This window comes from Ambystoma mexicanum, chromosome 7p, assembly GCF_040938575.1.
Source record: "Ambystoma mexicanum isolate Mex_15411 chromosome 7p, UKY_AmexF1_1, whole genome shotgun sequence".
NCBI lineage: Eukaryota > Metazoa > Chordata > Amphibia > Caudata > Ambystomatidae > Ambystoma > Ambystoma mexicanum.
In genome coordinates, this window is record NC_090939.1 from 292,208,501 (window position 1) to 292,228,506 (window position 20,006).

A 20,006-nucleotide genomic window follows, 5' to 3' on the forward strand; every position below is an offset into this window, starting at 1 on the left:
CTAACATTTTTAATGGAGGTGCAGAATTGAATGCAACCCCTTTGCTGGAGTGACTTTGTTGCACTTGCAAATCATTATTGTTTGTATTGAGGGACACGCCAGGATTGTTTGTCACGCATTGGGAAATCTCCAAGACCATCTGGCCCTTCACTGACTGACCCCTTAGGTGTACCCCTTGTCAGCCTCAATTCAAGGCCTTAGTGGAAATTATATGGGATGCAGGGTGGCTGGAAAGCTTGCGATCATAAGTGTGATAGCCCATCAGTGCTGGAAGCTGTGGGTGTGGCACTAATGTGTCCTGCAAGCTCAGCCGAAACTTTCCCCATTCAGGCCAAGAAAACATCCCTGTAGGCACACCTCTTAGTCATAAGGCTGCCAGTCCATTTGTTTCAAGATGGCGACCTTTCCTTTTTCACAGATACAAAAAAGGGATACACATTTTTACTGAACAGAACTAACACCAGCGGGTATCGAAATGGCTGGCTCCAAAATGTAAAAACCTGGGGTTTATTGTTTTTGGAATTTTGTAAATTCCCCCTCTCGTTATTTACTTTTCCGCTCTATTTGACTCTGCCTCCCTCGGTTCTCCTTTTAACATTGTACTGTATAATAATAACAATAATAAATCATAATAATAATCATTCAAATCTATATTTGGATTAACAAATTCCATAAAAGAATGAAAATAAATGATAACTCATCAAATCCAACATATACAGATGAAATGCACTTCCAACAATTTATGGAATAACAATTGACAAATTATCAGTCTAAAAAGACCCACATACACAAAGTGAAAGTACACATTTAAAAAATTCATAAAGGAGAAGCCAATGTTTGTTTCAAATGTCTTTTCTGCTAAACACATCATACGGCCTGGGAATAATTTCACCCAAACTTGGTCAGTCTAGTCATTAAAAACTCTGTTGTTGCAACACATTTTATAAATCATATATACCTTCACAGTATTGTACAATACACAAAAAAAGAGAGCATAAACCAATGTCTCTGCAGTGTTACAAGCACAGCGTTGACCCATATTGGCAGCATTTCTCCAGAAAGGTTGCAGAGTTTAAAACAGCAGCAGGCCTAGTCTATAGTCCATTAGAAGGACCCTATGCCTGCAAGCTGGTACCCATTACAGTTATTGCATAGGCACACTACAGACACCAATGGTAGGCAGATAATTATAAACTCTTTCCTGGACACCTGAGTCTCCCATCCATCAATCTCCAGTGAATACAAAGCTCCCGTACCTAGGCATCAGCTCTGGTGGGAATTATATTTTGAAATTCAAATCAATGGTCTGGACACAGTGCTGACAGGTTGCTTCTAGTATATTTCGCAGTGGAATTTAGGTACTTGGCAAGTAAACCAACAAATCATCCAGCAATATTTTTTTCAACTCAGTTCAATTATTTTCCCAGGATGACTCAGGGCAGCCGTTAGTTGGGAGACACAATAATGATGTGCTCTCTGTACACATAAGATGTGAGTCACAGCCTAAGAAAATCCCCAAAGGCCTGGCTTCTTTATTCAATACACCGAAACAAAAAAAACTATGGTTCCCAGGGTCGTTACCAGATCGCGTAGTATTGCTATTAGCACCACGAGTTTGAATCCGGAAACAGCAATGTATTTTGACAGCCATGTATTTTGTTTGAATGAATGGGATGCCTCGTTGGGGCCCTGTCCTCAGGACCAAATGGCAGAAGGTGCATGGAGGTTGAGGGTTCGCAGATTTCATTGCATTTTTACAGCATCTTCAAATTCTTTTATGAATAATTTATTGTAGATACCAACGCATTTGTATTGTCTGGGGTCTGCTGGAGGCACAGGCGACAGGCAAGAAGGATGCTGGACCCAGTAAGTATAACAGATTTAGGGCCTCATCACACGGATGGCGGTGGACCAAGGTGCTATTAGCACCTTGGTCCATACCGGTAAAATACTGGCACTGCCTTGGTGGAAAGGGGAATTACCACCCTATTCCAAGGTTGGTGGGGCGGTAATTCCCCCTTCCCCCATTGCCCTTCCCCATTCCCATTTTTGCCCCATAAGGCATAATGGGAATGGGGAAGGTGCTAATTACGGCATCGCAAATTGCGGTACCGTAATTAGCTCCCTGGTCCCTTTGCGGGTTGGTTTTTAACACATGCAAAAAGCAGGCGTTAAATTCCCCAACCTGCAAAGGGACCTCGTAGTAAGGCGGTAAGGGTTTACCGGTACCGGTAAACCCTTACCGCCTACCGTGTAATGAGGCCCTAAGTACTTTATCTAGTTACAAGGAATAGGGTTGGAGGATAAGTGGGAGAGCAGGTAACATCCTCCTTCTTGCAAGGGCTCCCTTTCTGAATCCCTAACGGACATTCATGGAACCCTGAGGGAACCCAGGGTCCCGCCACTTCTCTTCCTTCCATAGCATTGCATTGGTATAGACACGGCAAACACCACGCTGCACATCCCCCTTCCTTGTAAAGCCACAGAAAGGCGTCAACGCTCTTTCAAGCATTCCAGACACAATCCCTTGCACTCAAGCTCACAGCCAAACTCTTCATCACTATCACCACAATTGCAACCAACTAAAGTGTAAGCAACCATTCTCATCACATGCAATCACAAACATCAAGGGAAAACATACCACCACATATCTGCGACTGCCACTCCCAGATCTCGAAGCTGCCACCTCCGAGCACCATCCACTCATTAGTAGAAGCAGAACCCTCATAGCTCATTCACCTCTCTCCTGGGCCTGCCCCACCCAGGTCACAAGCCTGCCACGCCTGAATGCATTTGAATCCACCTGATAAGAAGCATCACTGCACTCAAATCCATATCAACATTAATATCAGAACCTTACACACCAGCACCCTCTCCAGCTAGGATCCTGTCACATGCAAGAGACCAACACCTCCAAAATAGAACCAGCACCTGCCACCAATATGCTGAAAGGATGGATGATATCTCCGAAATAGAACCAGCGCTTGCCGCCAACACACTGCAGAGATGGATGACACCACATCTCCCCAGAAACACACACAGAAGCAAGAAAGGAAAGAAAAGCAACATACAAGACAGAGGACTTGTGAAAACAAACCTTCCTACTGAAGGAGCAGTACCATAGGGCACACACATAGACATGGGTTGATCACTCCCATGCCTACACGTTAGACGAGAGATTGCATGTCTGATATGATTTGATCATGTATTTATATCGCGCTCGTACAGAAGTGTTTCAGAGCGATGGAAACGCTTTTTTATGTGCAAACATGTCTTTAGGCCAAACTCAACTGCAACTTTGTGCTAAAATACATCCAATCAGCCATAATCAACTTACCACTCTGTTGCGCTACGATACATCCAATCCCTCAATGACATTGAATGTCACACAGACCACAAACGATGAACAGGCCGTAAAACAATGGCATTAAATGGCTCACAGACCAGAAACTGTAAGAGGATTCAATCCAGCACTACAACTAAGTCAATGCCTAGTCTGGGATACTGAATGGAAACCCTTATTGATATATCTTTATGTCCAGTTCATGAGTTCTGGATGACTACCCCTATATAACACCCCTCTCTTGGAACCCCCCTGACCCCACTGAGCCAAGAAGTAATTCTGTTTTGCAAGTTTAAACGGTTTATTTGAGAATGTAAACAATATATATATATATATCACACTTTATAATAAATTAATAATTAATATCACACTTCAGAACATGAGCAGTTAACAACAATGGGTAATGTTCTACTAATAAACTGATTTGATTACCCAGGAGTAGTATAAAGGATGAGGTAGCACGCTTGGGAATAGGAACAGAAGAATGAGGTGGTAGAGAATGCTTTATCTAGTTTCAGATGGATGCAATGTTGAATGAAAATGCAATACAGAAAATACTCAATATGATTTCAACAAAACAATGTAATCACTTTTCTCTGGCAATCCACCCCCCCCCTTATGCAATGTAAGGAAATGAAGAGGAGAGCACACAGTTCTTAGAAATGCAATCAAATAGAATTCAGTTCAATTCCCCCTCAGCAGCTTATACAACAATAGGAGTTTTGAAACACAGGCAAAATGCTTTGAATATGGTGACAATGCAGTGAGAAATATGCTGAAAATGCTTTTAATTCCCTTCAGGAGGTTCAGGGTGAGTGGTATCTAGTTAATATGAGTTCAGGCTCACTCTAGCAATGATTCAGGGATGGTTCTTAAGAGGCAAACGAAATTTGAGCAGTTCAGGCAAAAGCTGCTGATTTTTACAGTAAAGAAATCGGGCCAAATCGCTAATCGCAGCAAAATTCGCGAATGCGTGAATCGTGATTGCAGAGAAAGTATAAGGAGTAGGAAGTCGGTTCTAGGCTTGTTGGAAAGGTAAGATTCTAAGCTTTCAGAGGAAAGGTAAACCAAGTTCCTAGCCCAAACGGTTACAGAGTTATGAACGATTTTGTGAAGGTTGTTTTTCGGATTTGAAATTTTAAAAGTTCAAAGCGACAGGTTACAGCTTGCAGCTAGAAAATGACAGGTGACAGCTTTGCAAAATAACAAGTGACAACTTCTAGGAGGCAGTTCTGGTTAGATTAAAATAGTTTGGATTAGATTATTTTAACTAAGAGATTGGTTCTGCACAGTTCTGCTAGGTACTCACAATATATTTTTGAAATAGGCCTCGCCACGGATCTGGTCAGGTTTTGGACTGGACTCCGGTTCTGGTCTCGGCACTTCACAGTGATCTGGGTCAGCTCTCTGGTTCTGCGAACAGCGGTCTGGGTCAGCTCTGCTCTGCTGGTCTAGCCTCTCTGGATTCTGGATACTGCTCTGCTTTCTGGGTACTGCTACAGGTTCTGGAGATTGATGGATTTGAAGTCTGGATCTCTGGATGTGAAGTCGTCGGTCAGCATGCTCCGCAGCAAATGGAATTCAATCCCTCTACCTGTCCCAGCAGTCTCTTTTTATGTGTTTTGAAAGTGGGTGTGTGCCTGGGCCTAGCTAAGCCTGCCCCTTTCTACTTGTCATTGGCCCAATTCTCCCCTCTCCCATGATTGGGGGAAGGAAATTTGAGTCAGAGTGATGCTGTAGGTTTTATGAGTCAGAGGATCCTCCCCTGGTCAGTTTGCCCACAAATCTATATTTGACCTAAAGACATATTTCATAGATACACAGTGGTTTGAAATTACATGCACCCATCACGTATCACATGAGGCATACTCTGTTCAAACTCTGATGTTTCTAAGAGCTTGCATTCAGAAACGGCAACATTTTGCGTTTTTTAACTGGTTTTGCAATATTGGTTTTTCATTAAAAATTATACACATATACACGGCCTGTCCATACATACTCCAGTAAATTCCCATGTCTCTAGCTTAAACACAGAGTCTGTAGTATCCATAAATAGCGGGGTTTTGCCCCAGAACATCACACAAATTAGAGTTTGGGCTTGAATCGAAGGTACATTTTTTAAATTAAGGCTCTCAAAGTTATACATTCCTGTCATTTGATTACAAAGAGTTATCAGTGTTTCTGTAAAATATATATTTTGCTTTCAATTCAGTTCTCAGAGTGTTGGAGTCCGCCTCCAAGACTTGGGTGGGTCAGTGATCACATGGGTCTTCTGCTGGGAGCTCTTTGTGTACAGTCAACAGTCAACATCAGCATATTCTATTCAAGTGCAAGAGCCTATTGTGTGGTCTCCAGGAGGCTGCCAGCCAGTCTGCCTTCTATCAATCAAGAGGTCATGTGAGATTCTGACTTCTGGTGTGAATCTCTGGAGGTGAGAGGTTTCCCAGCCTTTGGCCTGTTAATTAAATCAGATTGTCTTCTGGGAACAGCATGTGGTTAAGATTTTAATTAACTCCCAGCCTTTGATGTAAAGGCTTCTCCTGTAACTCCTGACATGCAGTTTCCCTGTCAGAGTTTAGACCGTTAGCGCCGCCCTCAGTCAAAAGCGGGTACTGCATGCATTTTTTTGGATCAGTCTTGAATTCAAGCATTTCAAACAAGAGATATTACATGGAAGTATATTGTCCAGGTTCAACAAATGGCATTGGTATAGTTCTGCAGTAAAATAATTTTTTTCCCATAAATTAGCCATGTTTGACCTGAAGAAAACGAATCCCCAACAGTTATGGGTTGCTTTTGGCAATCAGCATTGCCCCTTTTACAATGGTTTTAGGCTCTGTGCCCTTCTGTGCTCACAACATAGGCAAAAATGTGTGGCACCTTGGGTGACCATCTTGGTGTGCGCACAAACTGCGTGGTTCTCCTGGATTCTGGCGCACATGTGGGCTTTTTGGCCATCTTGGATTTTCTAAGCCCACAGCACCAAATGTTGCAGCATGATAGCTCAAACGTGGGTCAGGACACCCAACAAAACTTGCCTTAAAACAACAATATAACCAATGGCTCAAGACTGTAAAACTCATGCACCTGTTCACTGCAGACAAACACATATAAGGCGATGAAACTAATGCGTGTGGCAGACAAAAAAACAAAAGATGCCACTGTATGCAATTCAACATCAAAACATGTGTACTATCAATAACGCCACACATAATAAATGAACAATAAACGGGAGCAAGCACACTAAATTAACATAATGTTGAAAGCATTGCATAAATACATTTCATCGCATCACTCAAAGCACTCATGGCGCTCAAATGTACTCCATGCTACCAAATCTCTATGGCATTTCAAATAATCGCAGCAGTCTTAATAGTTTTCATACTCGACATTAAACATGTGCTCGTAATTGTACTCACTCAAACGTATTGAAACATGCTGCATGAACTAATCTTGGACGGAAAACAAACATCAGATATTGCGTTTCTGCTCTTAAAATCAAAGAATAGCATATGTCCCCTCTCACTCTGTAGTGTTACGCCCCCCAAAGCCAAACGAATAGACGCCAAGTTATCAATCCTCTTCCCAACCAGGGAACACTTCCGTTGCAACATACACCGCATGTAAAAGCATTAACATCCGTGGATGGCAGGCAGCAAGTCTCCAGTCGCTAAACCTGTATCGTTGCAATGCCAAAAAGTGCGTTAACAGACGGTGCTCATGCTCGCTAAGCCCCAGCTTGAATGTTATTTTCCTAACTGCAGCATTGCTATCTAACATCAGTGCTCACCAAACTCACAGGCCTGTTGTGGAAGGCGGACTTCCAAGACATCGGTGACAGCATTTCACCAAGCACTCCATCAATGATGGCACTGACGCCGTGCGTCTTGGAACGCATGGCAGATTTCACATGACGTGGGAGCCAGGGATACGTTTTCTCCCAATATGGCGCAGGAACCCATGCCTCTCTCCAGGATGCCGTGGTACACACAGCGCGCAGTGGGAGCACTCAGGCAAAAGAGCTGGGGTGTTGCTAGGCCTGGAAAAGGTCTGGTACTAGGTTAATGCTGGGACTGTCGGGACTCTGGCTAGATAGCCTTTTGGTTGCATCCCATGAGCTTCTATCCGGGGCTACAACCAAAACAGCTGAGGCTATAAGCCCCCTTCCCTGCATAGAAACGCCTCTGCAAAAGAGCATTGCACTGAGGCCCGGCGCTCTTGGACCCTTTATGCCCATATTCATTCTTGTGCACTCATTGTGCGGCGCAGACTTCCAGTCCCGCTGCATCTGGCCCTGAATTCCACGTGCTGTCACCTCTGCAAAGGCTACAAATGGACCCTCCTTCACCATTCCGAAATTCAGTGGAGCTGCAACTCTCCTCTGTCTCATGGGTCAACAACATCTGGAACATCTCACCACAGCTCTCTCCTGATTTCATCATGGGACCGTATTTCATCATGGGCTCTTGAAACTTTACCAACTGGTCGCAAATTTGTAGTGTGTGGGGTCCGCAGGAGACACAGGTGAGAGGCAGGAAGATGTTGGAGCCAGTAACTATAAAAGATGAAGTACTTTATTTAATAGCCCAGTATAGGGTTAGAGGATACGTGGGAGAGCAGGTAACATGATCCTTCCTGGTAGGGCTCCCACCCTGAATGGCCAAATGACACTCATGGAACCCTGAGGGAACCACGGGTTCCACCACTACTCTCCATTCCATAGCATTGCATTGCTACACGCAAGGCAAGCTCCATGCTACACAATGGGCCTCATTCCGAGGTTGGAGGTAGCCATGGTGCTATTAGCACCATGGCTACCCCCTTACTGCATACCAGGTCCGGGTTCCCTGAATGGGGAATTATTGGGCTATTCCAACCTTGGAGGGCCCGGTAATTCCTCATTCAAGGAACCCAGACCCGGTACTTCCCCATTCCCATTTGAGCCCCCATAGGGCTCAATGGGAATGGGGACCATGCTAATAATGGGCCCGTTATTAACGGGCCTGTTATTAGCATGCTGGTCCTTTAGCGGCTCCCACTAAGGGCGCCTGGAAAAACCAGCCGCCCTTAGCGGGACCCGCTGAAGGACCTCGTAATGGGGCGATAAGGGGTTAACGTTACCGGCGCCGTTAACCCCTTACCGCCAACCTCGGAATGAGGCCCAATGTCTTTGCAGAATGTAGTAATAATAGTATTACATATTACTATGTAGTAATAATAGTAATATGTACCTTCCTTACAAATGTAAAGACTACCATAAGCCTGAAACACAGGGACGTCGTTTAGGGGTCACCAGAGGTTGCACTTGCGACCCCTGAGGTCTCCCTTGCTAGCCCAGTGGTCTCCTTTGCTACCCCTAAAAAATATATATATATATATATATATATATATACATATTTGGCAAAAAGAAGCTTTTCCTGAGAAAGGCAGCTGGTGGAGTGCGCTCCCAAGAGCAGGAGCAGAGGAAAAAATGTCCCTGCCGCAAATAAGAGGAAACCAGACACCTCAAAGATTCCTGTCAACAAAAATGTCTTCTTTATTAGTGTTTATGAGTCAGGAAAGGGAAACATCCTGGTAGAAAAAATGACGCGTTTCGCGGTATGCAAACCGCTTGATCACGTAGGTTACAAACAACACAGATGATGGACTATAGTTTTAAAGCCTTGACAAATCTCTGATTATGTGTAGACAGTGTCTACCTGCTACTAGCCGCTTTTTTTCTCGTATTACCGCGCGGACATCTTTAAACATTCAAAAAGATACATGATCATCATGGGTAGTTACACATAGAATACATTTTCACATAAACCACAAGTCTAAAAAGTATTAAGATGCAGTTGCTGTTTTTTAAACTAGCATGATGAAAATAATGTAGAAGCCGTGTATAAATAAAACGACTTTGTTGAAAACATTTGAAAGTATGATGCTAGAGTAATATATGTTATCCAACGAAAATGGGCAATGCTAAAAAAGGCATGATAATAATATTGCCCGTTCAGTTAGGCTGTGCAAATACGCAAAAGAAAGAAAATACAGAAGTTAGTGCAAAATGCATTTTAACACTGAAAGGGTTTGTATTTGTAAAGCAGCAAGAAATAAAGTGCATAGTGCATACATATATATATTTTTACAAATTGAAGATGCTGGGCTGTGGCCAATGCCATGGGGCTCTTTGTTTCTAGAGGGTCTGGCTTTCTTGTTCAGGTTTCTTAAAAAAACAGGAGGTTCCACAAATGTAACACTTTGAACAGCGACCCCAAATAAGGAGGAACAGGAATGGAAAATCATTTGTCTTTCAGGAATTCTATACAATAATTGCTAGACTCAGTAAAGGTTTATTTCAGGCACACTTCAGGGGATGAGTCACTGATTTAGTCTGTTCTTAAACACCTCAAATTCACAATGCAGAGAAAATACTCCAAAAAGCATTTAGAGTAGAATAAGAATCTTTTTCGGACTATGTTAGAATAAGCATTCATTTCGGACTATGTATTTTGATTTTCTCGAGTTGCAGTTGTAGCTTGTTTTTTTCTGCCGATACACATGGTGATTCATTCTTGTATGAAATGTTTATCATGTTACAGCGATATTGTAACCATATTTTTCAAAGTGTACTTAGGAACAATGCTATGCTATGTGATGCCACTCCTGTTTTGTCAAGAGATAAAAGGTTGTGTTCCATTGCTTCCCGTGATGTCACTTTTGGGGTGGGGTCAAATGATATCACTTCCTGTGATGCCATCGGAGGTCAAGGGTCATGTAATGTCACTTCCGCTACCCCTGGCATTTTAGGTGCCTGCTGAACCTGGTTGTGGAGACAATGAGAATGCTATGGCGCAAACCGGAATAAATAGAACTGGAATGGGACAAATCAGGGAGAGCAGGCAGGTGTACGACCAATGAAACTGACATTGGGAAAACCTGTGAGCAATCAAAATGAAATGAGGAAAGTGGCGTGCAAAGGGGGATTTCTGGACAAGGAAGGTGACATGTGGAACAGCAGAGCACATGGGGCAACACTGGGAGCAATATAAGCAACAGGGGACAACAATGGAGTAATGAGAATGGCATGGTGAAAGTTAGGGGCAAAGGTGGGAGTACTGGGGCAATTGAAGTGACATGGAAGGACACTCAGGCAATGAGCTAGGTAGGTCTGGGTTATGTGAGTAGCAAGGGCCAACATTAAAGGGGGGTTTATAATTTAATTTCAGCAAAAAATGAAGCTTTTAAATGAACCATTTAAAAAAAACAGAACACACCACAACAACACTCCCCTCTGCGGGATTGGGATTTCTTGCTACACTAATTTGTACCAAATAAGGGACAATATGTACGCAACATATCACTATGCTTACTCTCTTCTCTACACCATCACACAATTAGAGGGCAGCTATACCTCTCGATCAATTTCCGCCCAGCTGCTCACCTATGAACATTAACGCATAAACACCTCATCATTCTATAAAACACAGCTATACTCCATGACAAACCGGCCCAGCTGCACACATAAGCGTCCTGCAGGCCCAACGCAGCCAGAACCCAGTCCTGGTGTCCACCCACCAGACTGCACACATTCAACCGACATCAATACCGCCACACGCAAATGCTAGGATGCAGCTACCATCAGGCAATTACATCAGCTGCACACATAACTGTTGCACCAAGCACCCTACGACACCTTATTCTCTCTACTGACCTTGACTACGGTCCCGAGGGCCCAATTTACTTACCTATGTTTTAGATCATAACTCAACCCAAACTCTCACCTTCCATATCACTATGCTTACTCTCTTCTTTACACCATTACACAATTAGAGGGCAGCTGTACCCCTCGATCAATTTCGGCCTAGCTGCTCACATACGAACATTAACACACAAACATCTCATCATTATAAGAAAACTAAGCTATATCCCATGACAAACCGGCCTAGCTGCACACATAAGTGTCCTACAGACCCAACGCACCCCGAATCCAGCCTTGGTGTCCACCCGCCAGACTGCACGCATTCAACTGATATCAATACCACCACACCTAATACTAGGATGCAGCTATCATCAGGCAATTACATCAGCTGTACACATAAATGGTGCTGCCAAGCACCCTGCAACACCTTATTCTCTAAACTGACCTGGACTACGGTCCGTGAGGGCGTTTAACCTACCAACACTTTGAGGTCATAGCAATGATATAGAGAGCGCTATATAAATGCCAATTAAAAGGCATGACCACTGTGAGGGGGCACAAGTTGTGCCAAAAGCAGGCTCCCATCAGAACCCCGAGGGCCTTAAAATCACTGCAAAAGGGCTCCTGGAGCCAGTCTTGGCGCTATTGGCACCAGGCTCATATGTAGGAAGGAAAGGCTGTTCAAACTAGGTCCCATTTATGTACATGGGCCTTTAAATCCAACATGGAAGCACCCACACAGTCTAGTTCTAAGAACCTAGCCATGCTGTCTTTTGTTTTTGGTGTGGCATGCCTGGAACTACTTTACCCGGGCTATATAAGCCACACCCTGACTGCAGAAGACGCTTCGAGTTATTCTGCAACCCGCAGCGTGACGCTCACTGTGTCCAGCTCCTGGTCTTCAGTATCTTCCTGTAATCCTGAAAGAACAAGAACAAGATATTTCTGTCCTACCTGAGAAAACACCATCCAGCACTCAGCATCTCAACTGGGCTGCAATCTGTGGAAAGCGAGAGACGAAGAAACATCACTCACCTGTGAGTACTAGCTTAAAGACTTCTGGCGAACCGCTACCACAACTGCTTTTCGAACATTCCGACCTGCAATAACGAGAAAGGGAAAAACAATATAATAACGCACGCTTACAAAACATCGAATTCCATCGGTCTTACCTGAATTCCATCGCGCTACGCCACGCTTCCTTCCGGAGCACCACAGCAACATCTGCAAAGGAAAAGAGACATATTCAGGTTTATTAAACAACCGCACAGTGCTGTACTTACCTTAACGGATTCAGGGGGGCCTGTTTTTCATCGCTCTCTCATCCACTCACAGCACCACAGCGGCATGTGAGGGGAAGAAGAAGAAAACACAGGTTAGCTTTAAAAGACAATAAAGGCGCTGCTCTTCGCGCTTTCTTTTACCTAGAAAACGTGCCTCTCCATCTGGCACGCTAGCTCACCTGAAAAGAAGGAGATAAAGACATTAACGAATTACCAGCATAAACAGAACAAAGACTTACAATTAATAAACCTACCTGCCTACCAGCAGATTCAGGGTCACAGCAGGCCTGGGCCCAAGGAAGGCGTACTGCACCAGTGAAGCAACTCGGGCAGCTCGCAAACAAACGTCAAGCACCCCTACACAAGAAACGCAGGACGGATAGTTCACTCTACGAATAACTAAGGTGAGCAAAGAACCCAGTGGGAAGGGAATCGGTCAGAGGGAGGTGGGAGATTCACCCACTAGAGACAGTTATCATAAATCCTCCCTTCTGTAATTGCAGATTCATTATTCAGCACTGGGCAACTATGCATCCAGGGTTCCAGATCTCAGAGCCTTCCAGACGCCCCCGGGCATATCAGGTGAGCGTAACAGAACCCGAAGCCTTTAAACCTTATCCACCTGGGCGTCATGGAGACATCTGAAACTGATCAGTTGGCCCAGCTTTTGGGACAATTACGCGCTGAGGAACACGCACCCCGGCAGGAAACCAATGCCTTAACACGAGAGTTAATAGTCACAAAAGACCACACTAATGAACTAAGCAAACAGCTACTACAAACACAGGCGGGGCAGGCTCCATTGCCTGGATTCGCCCCATCCGTCGCTGCATCAGTCAATCCAGTACAGATAACGTTGCCGGAAGCAGTACCCCTGGCACCATCAGAACGGTTTATTGGAGACCCCAGACGGTACGCAACATTCGTGAACCAGTGTCGGCTCCATTTTCTTTGTAAGCCTGGGGCTTTTCCAAACGGCCAGGCAAGAGTGGCCTTTGTGTTATCATATTTGAGTGGAAGTGCCGCAGACTGGTTGTTACCTTTAGGGAGCCGGGATGACCCATTACTGCAGAACTTCAGGGGTTTTCAACAGGAGATGGAAAAGTTATTTGCTCGACACTTGCATGGACAAGCTCTTGATAACAAACTCCTGTCCCTCCGCCAAGGGAATCAAGATTTGCTGATTTATATTGCCACCTTTAATAGACTGGTTGTAGAAGCGGGGTGGCCATAAGCTAAAAGAACCACGTTGTTTCAACGGGGCCTACGAGGAGACCTGAAGGATGTCCTTGTTCAAGTGGTAGACCCACCTAAAGATTGTGCAGAGTTTATCAACCTGGTAGTTCAGTTGGACCACAGATTACAGGATCGAAGATCAGACCGAAGTAGACTCGTAAATCGTGCCATGTACATACGTTCAAAAGATAATGTTCAACGTCCATTAGAAAATACCACAGAACCCATGCAGATTGGAGGAGTACGACCCCCTTTAACCAAGGGTGAAAGAGACAAGAGGAGACAGCTACAGTTATGCCTATACTGTGGTAAATCGGGTCACTACCTCAGAGAATGACCAGTGAAACCTCAAAAGGAAGGTAGTAGGCGCTACAGAGAAAGAAGATGATGGAAAGGAATCGGAAAACCACCAGGCCCGGCAAGCGTAGAGGTCCGCTTGTCGAGCAAAAAGGATGAGTCACAGACCTCACATTTCACCCTACCGGTAACCTTGATCAATCACCAACGACCGTCACGGATGCATGCCAAAGAGGCATATATAGACAGCAGAGCAGTTGGTAATTACATAGATCGAGATCTGGCAACAGAAATAGGACTTCCCTTATGCAAAAAACCAACAACTGAAAATGTAACTGCTGTTGACGGTACAGAAATTGCTTCGGGACCAGTAACCCAATGCACAACAGAATTAACCCTTCTGTGTCAGGATGGACATCAAGAAGCAATCACGTTTGACCTCATCAAAGCTCCTCAGTTCCGGTTGATCTTGGGGATGCCATGGTTAGTAACTCACAATCCCCACATAGAATGGCGTGCAAAGAGACTGCCCTTTTCCAAAGAATGCGCCCACTCTTGCTACCCGAAATCTATACCACAGCCAAACCTGAAATCTGTTCAAGGAATAGCATCGAGGATTGAGGAACCAATGGACACATTACCAAAAGAATATCAGGATTATGAAGATGTTTTTCAGAAGGAACAGGCTAACACATTACCGCCACATAGGCCCTATGACTGTCAGATCGACCTGATACCTGCCGCATTGATATGATAAGTCATTTATAACGTGCTTGTACACCAGTGTTTGCCCCATTACATCACAGACCATCACTGCGAATCCCATAACATTGAATTTGTTATACCAAATTTCATTGCATAGTATATGTGGGGGTGGGTTAAGGTGATAATAAATGTTGGGGTTGCGGGGGTCTGATCTAATCCTAATTACATCTCAGGGCACTGCTCACATTGACAAGTCTGATGGTATTATTTTGATGGAGGTGGGGTGATTTAAAATGTTATTGTAATAGCATCACACCTATTTGGGCCAAGGGTTCTTGTGGCAATGTCAATTGTTTTCTCCCTTTGTAGCCTTGGGTTCCAACCGGGAGTGTTAGAAAACCCCCACAATGGTTTTCCATTGTGTTTGAGGTATGGGCAGGTCACTTCCAGTGGCTCTATGATTTTGGTGAAATGGTGCCACTGACTGGAATAAATGGAAAGGTTCACAAACTAACATACATTTCTTAATGGCACCTGTCACTGCATTTTCAGGGCATTGGAATGCCATGGTATTATGATGGTTGCAGATGCTCCACACTTCTGACTGCACTGGCCTCCTTTAGTAATCATACTGTCTATCTGAACACATGGTTTTATAAGTGAACACCAATTGGGGTATTGATCCCAATTGGTCTCACATTCTTGCCAGTTAATGACATATATTTTGGTAGATGTTGGTACTCTTCAAATAGCCTGAATCAAGTACTGCAGAGTATTTAAAAAGAACCAGTCTATGAAGAACTGTAGAACATTACCTAGATTCATCCTAATTAAAGGGGAGTTATTGCACATTTTAGACCTAGAGATTGGTCACTACCACCCATTTTTGTTTATATTCTTCCTTTGTGTTGTGATGTAGCAAATGGTCACCCACAGCAGCAAGAGCTAGTGGCGCGTGAACATGACAAATGCCCTATGCAAACAAAGTGAAAGATGAAAAAAGGAGAGTTATATAATAAGAATGAAGCACACATTCTTGAATGGTCAGATTGTCATATAGCACCTCAAAATATTTAAGGCTTCATTATGAGAATTATGCTAACCCTAAAATTATTTTGTTTATATGCAATTTGTTTTCAAAATATCACCTAACTATGAACTTGGATTGGATGATATTTAATATGGTGGTTGCATAGAAAGGACTGCATAGGCTAAATATGGATTAGTTACCCTATTCAGTGTTTTTTTGCACCAGATGCAGCAAATATCCCATGAAGTCCCACCTCAAAATTAGGTATTTTAGAAACAAGAGGCATTGAAAAAGCCAAATTTATCACTGTTGACAACATTCTCTTTATACCAATATATAGCGTTAAACAATGTACAGTACGCTGTTGTCCAAAGTAATAAAGCACCAATGGATCTTCTTGGTAATTCTCATGTATTCAAACAGAAATGTATACTCAAGAACATGCAAATGTAGCAGGTGTGGTTAGTATACACCCCAGATGTTCTTCTTCCTAATATTAATTTGGACTGATTGTGGACTATGAGGGGTCAGTAATAATACTCAGACAAAAGTTAGCCAATTTTTTGGTTAAAGACCTTTATTAAAATAAAAAGGTTGGGAAAAGTCCTCTCCTCTAACTATGCTCTAGGAGGAATTGCCATACTTAAATGAAATTAAGGGTCTGTCTGATACAGAATGTCCAAAATCAAAACTGTCCTTGTGTCCAAAAGTTCTATTCTGATCCTCACACTATATACTAAACAAAAAGGTGAAAAGGGAAATGTCTTTAACATTTGATGCATTTTAAAAAAAATCCCCTAGATTCCTTTACCACAAACAGGTCTTGGTGCAACAGTTCCTTGTGTCTGGTTGGGCCCACAGTGGCACTGTCTCTCACACACACACAGTTCTATGGTTCTATTCACTTCAAAGTTCTGTGGCCAAGATTTTTCTCCTACTTGTCTGGCACACAAGGTCCCAATAATCTTGCTTAGGACCTCTTGTTTCCACACACTTGCAAATTGTCCGGCATACTCTCCTGCCGTGGTTTCTTGTATTTACAGCCTTATGTTTGCCTGGTATACTCTCCTGCCAGGACTTATGTTCACACACTCGAGATTGCCTGGTATACTTTCGTGCCAGGGCTTCTAGTAATTCACACAGTAGTAGTGGCCTGGAATATTCTCCTGCCAAGGCTTCTTAAATTCATGCACTTGAAATTGACAGATATACTCTCCTGCCAGGACTTCTTACATTCACAAACTTACACAATTGTATATTTACTTGGTTGGATAATATATCCTCTTGATATATTATTTGTTCATTTTTTTCTATCTGTTTGCATTCCATGCATTCACACACCAGTAAGGTCTTAGGTTTCTATTCACTTTCCTTTCTTACAATTAGTCTCTTTGCTTTCTCTTGTTTTTCAATCTTATTTACTATTATTTGTATTTAGAATGCTCGCCCATATGCCCCAGGCACCACTATCTTTGGGTTGACGCAACGGCTCTGTTTGGCGTTCTGGGGCACATTTGTGGTCAATCAATGAAGGTACTCTCCCTGCTTCCCCTTCATGCTTTCTCAGTGTCCTTTCATCTCCCGTGGCTTCCCTTCAGCATGCCAGTTTCAGTTTGGGCTCTCGCAAATAAGGGTCTGCCTTCTACGGTCGGTAAATACTTAGGAGTCTCTTCCTGTTTTCTGGCATCACTGCAGCATCTTGCCTCCTCGTATCGTATCGTTTCCTTTCTTCCTCTGCTCTGACCCGCGTGGCTCCACCACACCTGTTCAGGGCCTTGAGCCTGGCAGAGAGGTGAACTGTTCCCTCGCCAACAGCAGCCTTTGACACTCAGCTGCCACTCTTTACATTTCCCAGGCATTGATGTTTTCGGCCAGCAGCTAGAGCGCTCGCTGGGTTGGAGGCTTCTTCCGCTCTGTACTGCTCTTCTCCTCTTCCTCATCCCAGTACTCAGGGGGATTGTAGGAAAATAAGTTCATTGTTGATGACTGAGGAAAAGAGTTTGGATAATCACTTCAACATGCCTGGATGGTAAAACTGTTCTGGGTGATGAATAGATGGAAGTGATGAAGGCATTCTTGTTACTTCCACATGGTAGACCAACATTGGGAGTGTGTTTCATATGCTTTGGTGAAGAGTATTTTCTATTCCTTCAAGGGGAAGGTGTAGAGGTATGTCATAGGCCATGAGGGCATGGGTATGACAGGATTATCTTCGAGGGCAAATGGGGGAGACCATGTCTCATGCAATGAAGCCATGAAATCACCTCGGAGGTTGTCTTTTCCCATGTGATCCTCCCCCATATAGATGCCCCCAGGGTCAGGATCAGATAGTGGCTGCCGTCCCCTGTCCGTATGAGAGGAAGTCACCACAAGAGTATCAGTGATGACTCTATTGGATTCATCACAGGAAGCTCTTGTCAACCACTTTCAACATATCCATGATCCTGGTAATAACATGGAATTAGGACATTCTCTGCAACTGATACATTCTAGCAACCGTTAAAGCAAATATTCAACACACAACTGCACATAACATATTATTTTAATGTTTAAAAGCTTAATTTGTATTATTATTATTATTATCACTATGCATATTGTGTATAGGCGCTATATAAATAAACTATCATATCATATCAGTAATATTACTATTAGTATGATTGTCGCTGTTGCAAAAAGTATAGAATGACAGAACATGTTAACCAAAAGCACCAAAGTCAACAAATTCACATAATGTAGGACTTCAATAGCAGGTATCAATCATGGGTCCAATTATGAAGGACTAGCATTAAGATACAATAGCCCAATTAAACTAATTTCTTTTTAAGTCTGACAAACTATATCATGGCAGAAATGGGAATATACCTCAAGAATACAGGCTGTTGCATGAAGCAGAACTTTAATGTACCAACTAACATAATATACCTTAATAGCCAAGAAATAAACCTTTTTTTTTGGACATTACAGTTCACTTTTCTTTTTACAAATTCTGAGATGTACTCGAGAAACTGCATTGGGAAAACAGGAAACCACTTATGTTTTAGGATAACATAATCATCTCAAAAACACCATCCGCCGATCTCCGCTTATTCAGACTTTCTTTCTCACCATTTTAGCACCTATATGACCAATTAGAACCACGTGTTCTTACATTTGATTATCTCCATCAGTGAGGAAATGCCATCTGGCAAGGGTGTATAAGACCTGAAAAACTTCACAAGATGATGTCAAATCCCCATAGAGATCCTAAAAATACCCTAATTCCCTTGGCTAACTTGACTGGTTTGTTTCTTATGATGCTGGTCACACAGCAGCCTGTAGTTGAATCTAATTCCAAAACAATCACTGTTCTAGCATTTATCCAGTTTCTGACCCTCCCCATAGATACGCCAACACTTAAAGGGGTGTTTAGAGAGAATGAAGTTTTCTCTTTTTTACAATTCACCATTAACTGGAGTAGGCCCTTAGGAGTTTTTGAAATTCCCAGCCAAGAGGACCACATCGCCTGCATATTCAGTTCTGGGATATTTCTCCTCTCAATCCAGAGGACAATGTCAGAAGCTACTTCCAGATTCGCTGATAATGAGTTTCTATTGAGGGCAGGCAGAAACCTGGAAGTGTTCAGTTAACTTGCTGTCGCCCCCTCTCTAGCAGTGGTGTCAGTGTCAATGTAGAGATGTATAGTAATAACCAACACATACTTTGGGACACCCATCTGCAGCCAGATTAACCATAAAAGTGTGTGATCTGCATGGTCGAAAGCTTCCTTTAAGTCCATAATTGCAGAAAATATTGGATCATCTGTCCCACAGACAGGCTGTCCTCTCATGTTTTGTATTCTTTCTGTCTCCTGCAACTAAATAAGCCTTTCTTGTAACAGTGCCACGATGCCCCAGGGCTGCTTTGTGCACTTTATAAATGCAAATAAATAAATAAAATGTAGGTATTTTGCCAGGATAAAATATAAAATGGACCCCGTTTAGTCGGACCCCAAATTAAATCGGAATTCCAAATGAGTATCAAGACAGAACTATTATCATGCAACAATTTCATTAATATAGCTTACATTATCTTAAGACTCTCGAATACATATGGCATAAGCCATGATGTTGAAAGATCGAGTCCCTTTTAGACATTACAGAATGTAGTTCAGTGAGAACGTTTTTGAATGCAACTCTATAGTTTTCCCACTCTGTTGATCAACTAGTCATTTTACTTGCACAAGAAGACTGCTGCAGGTGTATATGTTTGAACCAGAATGGTTAAACTTTTATTTTCGTGTTTAATATTTTAGATAAGTGGAGGACTGTCAGCATTTTACAGGCAATCCATTTGCCTCTGAATTTGGTGAGCCAGCGATTTTCCTATATCCAGCAAAGGGCAACAAAGCACACAGATTTATAGAGTGGCTCATAAAAGGACGAGGCTGTT

The 20,006-nt window shown here is 43.1% G+C and overlaps 1 protein-coding gene across 4 annotated transcripts in view; it reads left to right on the plus strand.

Annotated features, from left to right (window-relative positions):
• The window catches only part of GRIK1 (glutamate ionotropic receptor kainate type subunit 1), a 1,552,596-nt gene that overhangs the window by 1,317,561 nt on the left and 215,029 nt on the right, over positions 1-20,006 (plus strand). The window lies entirely within an intron of this gene.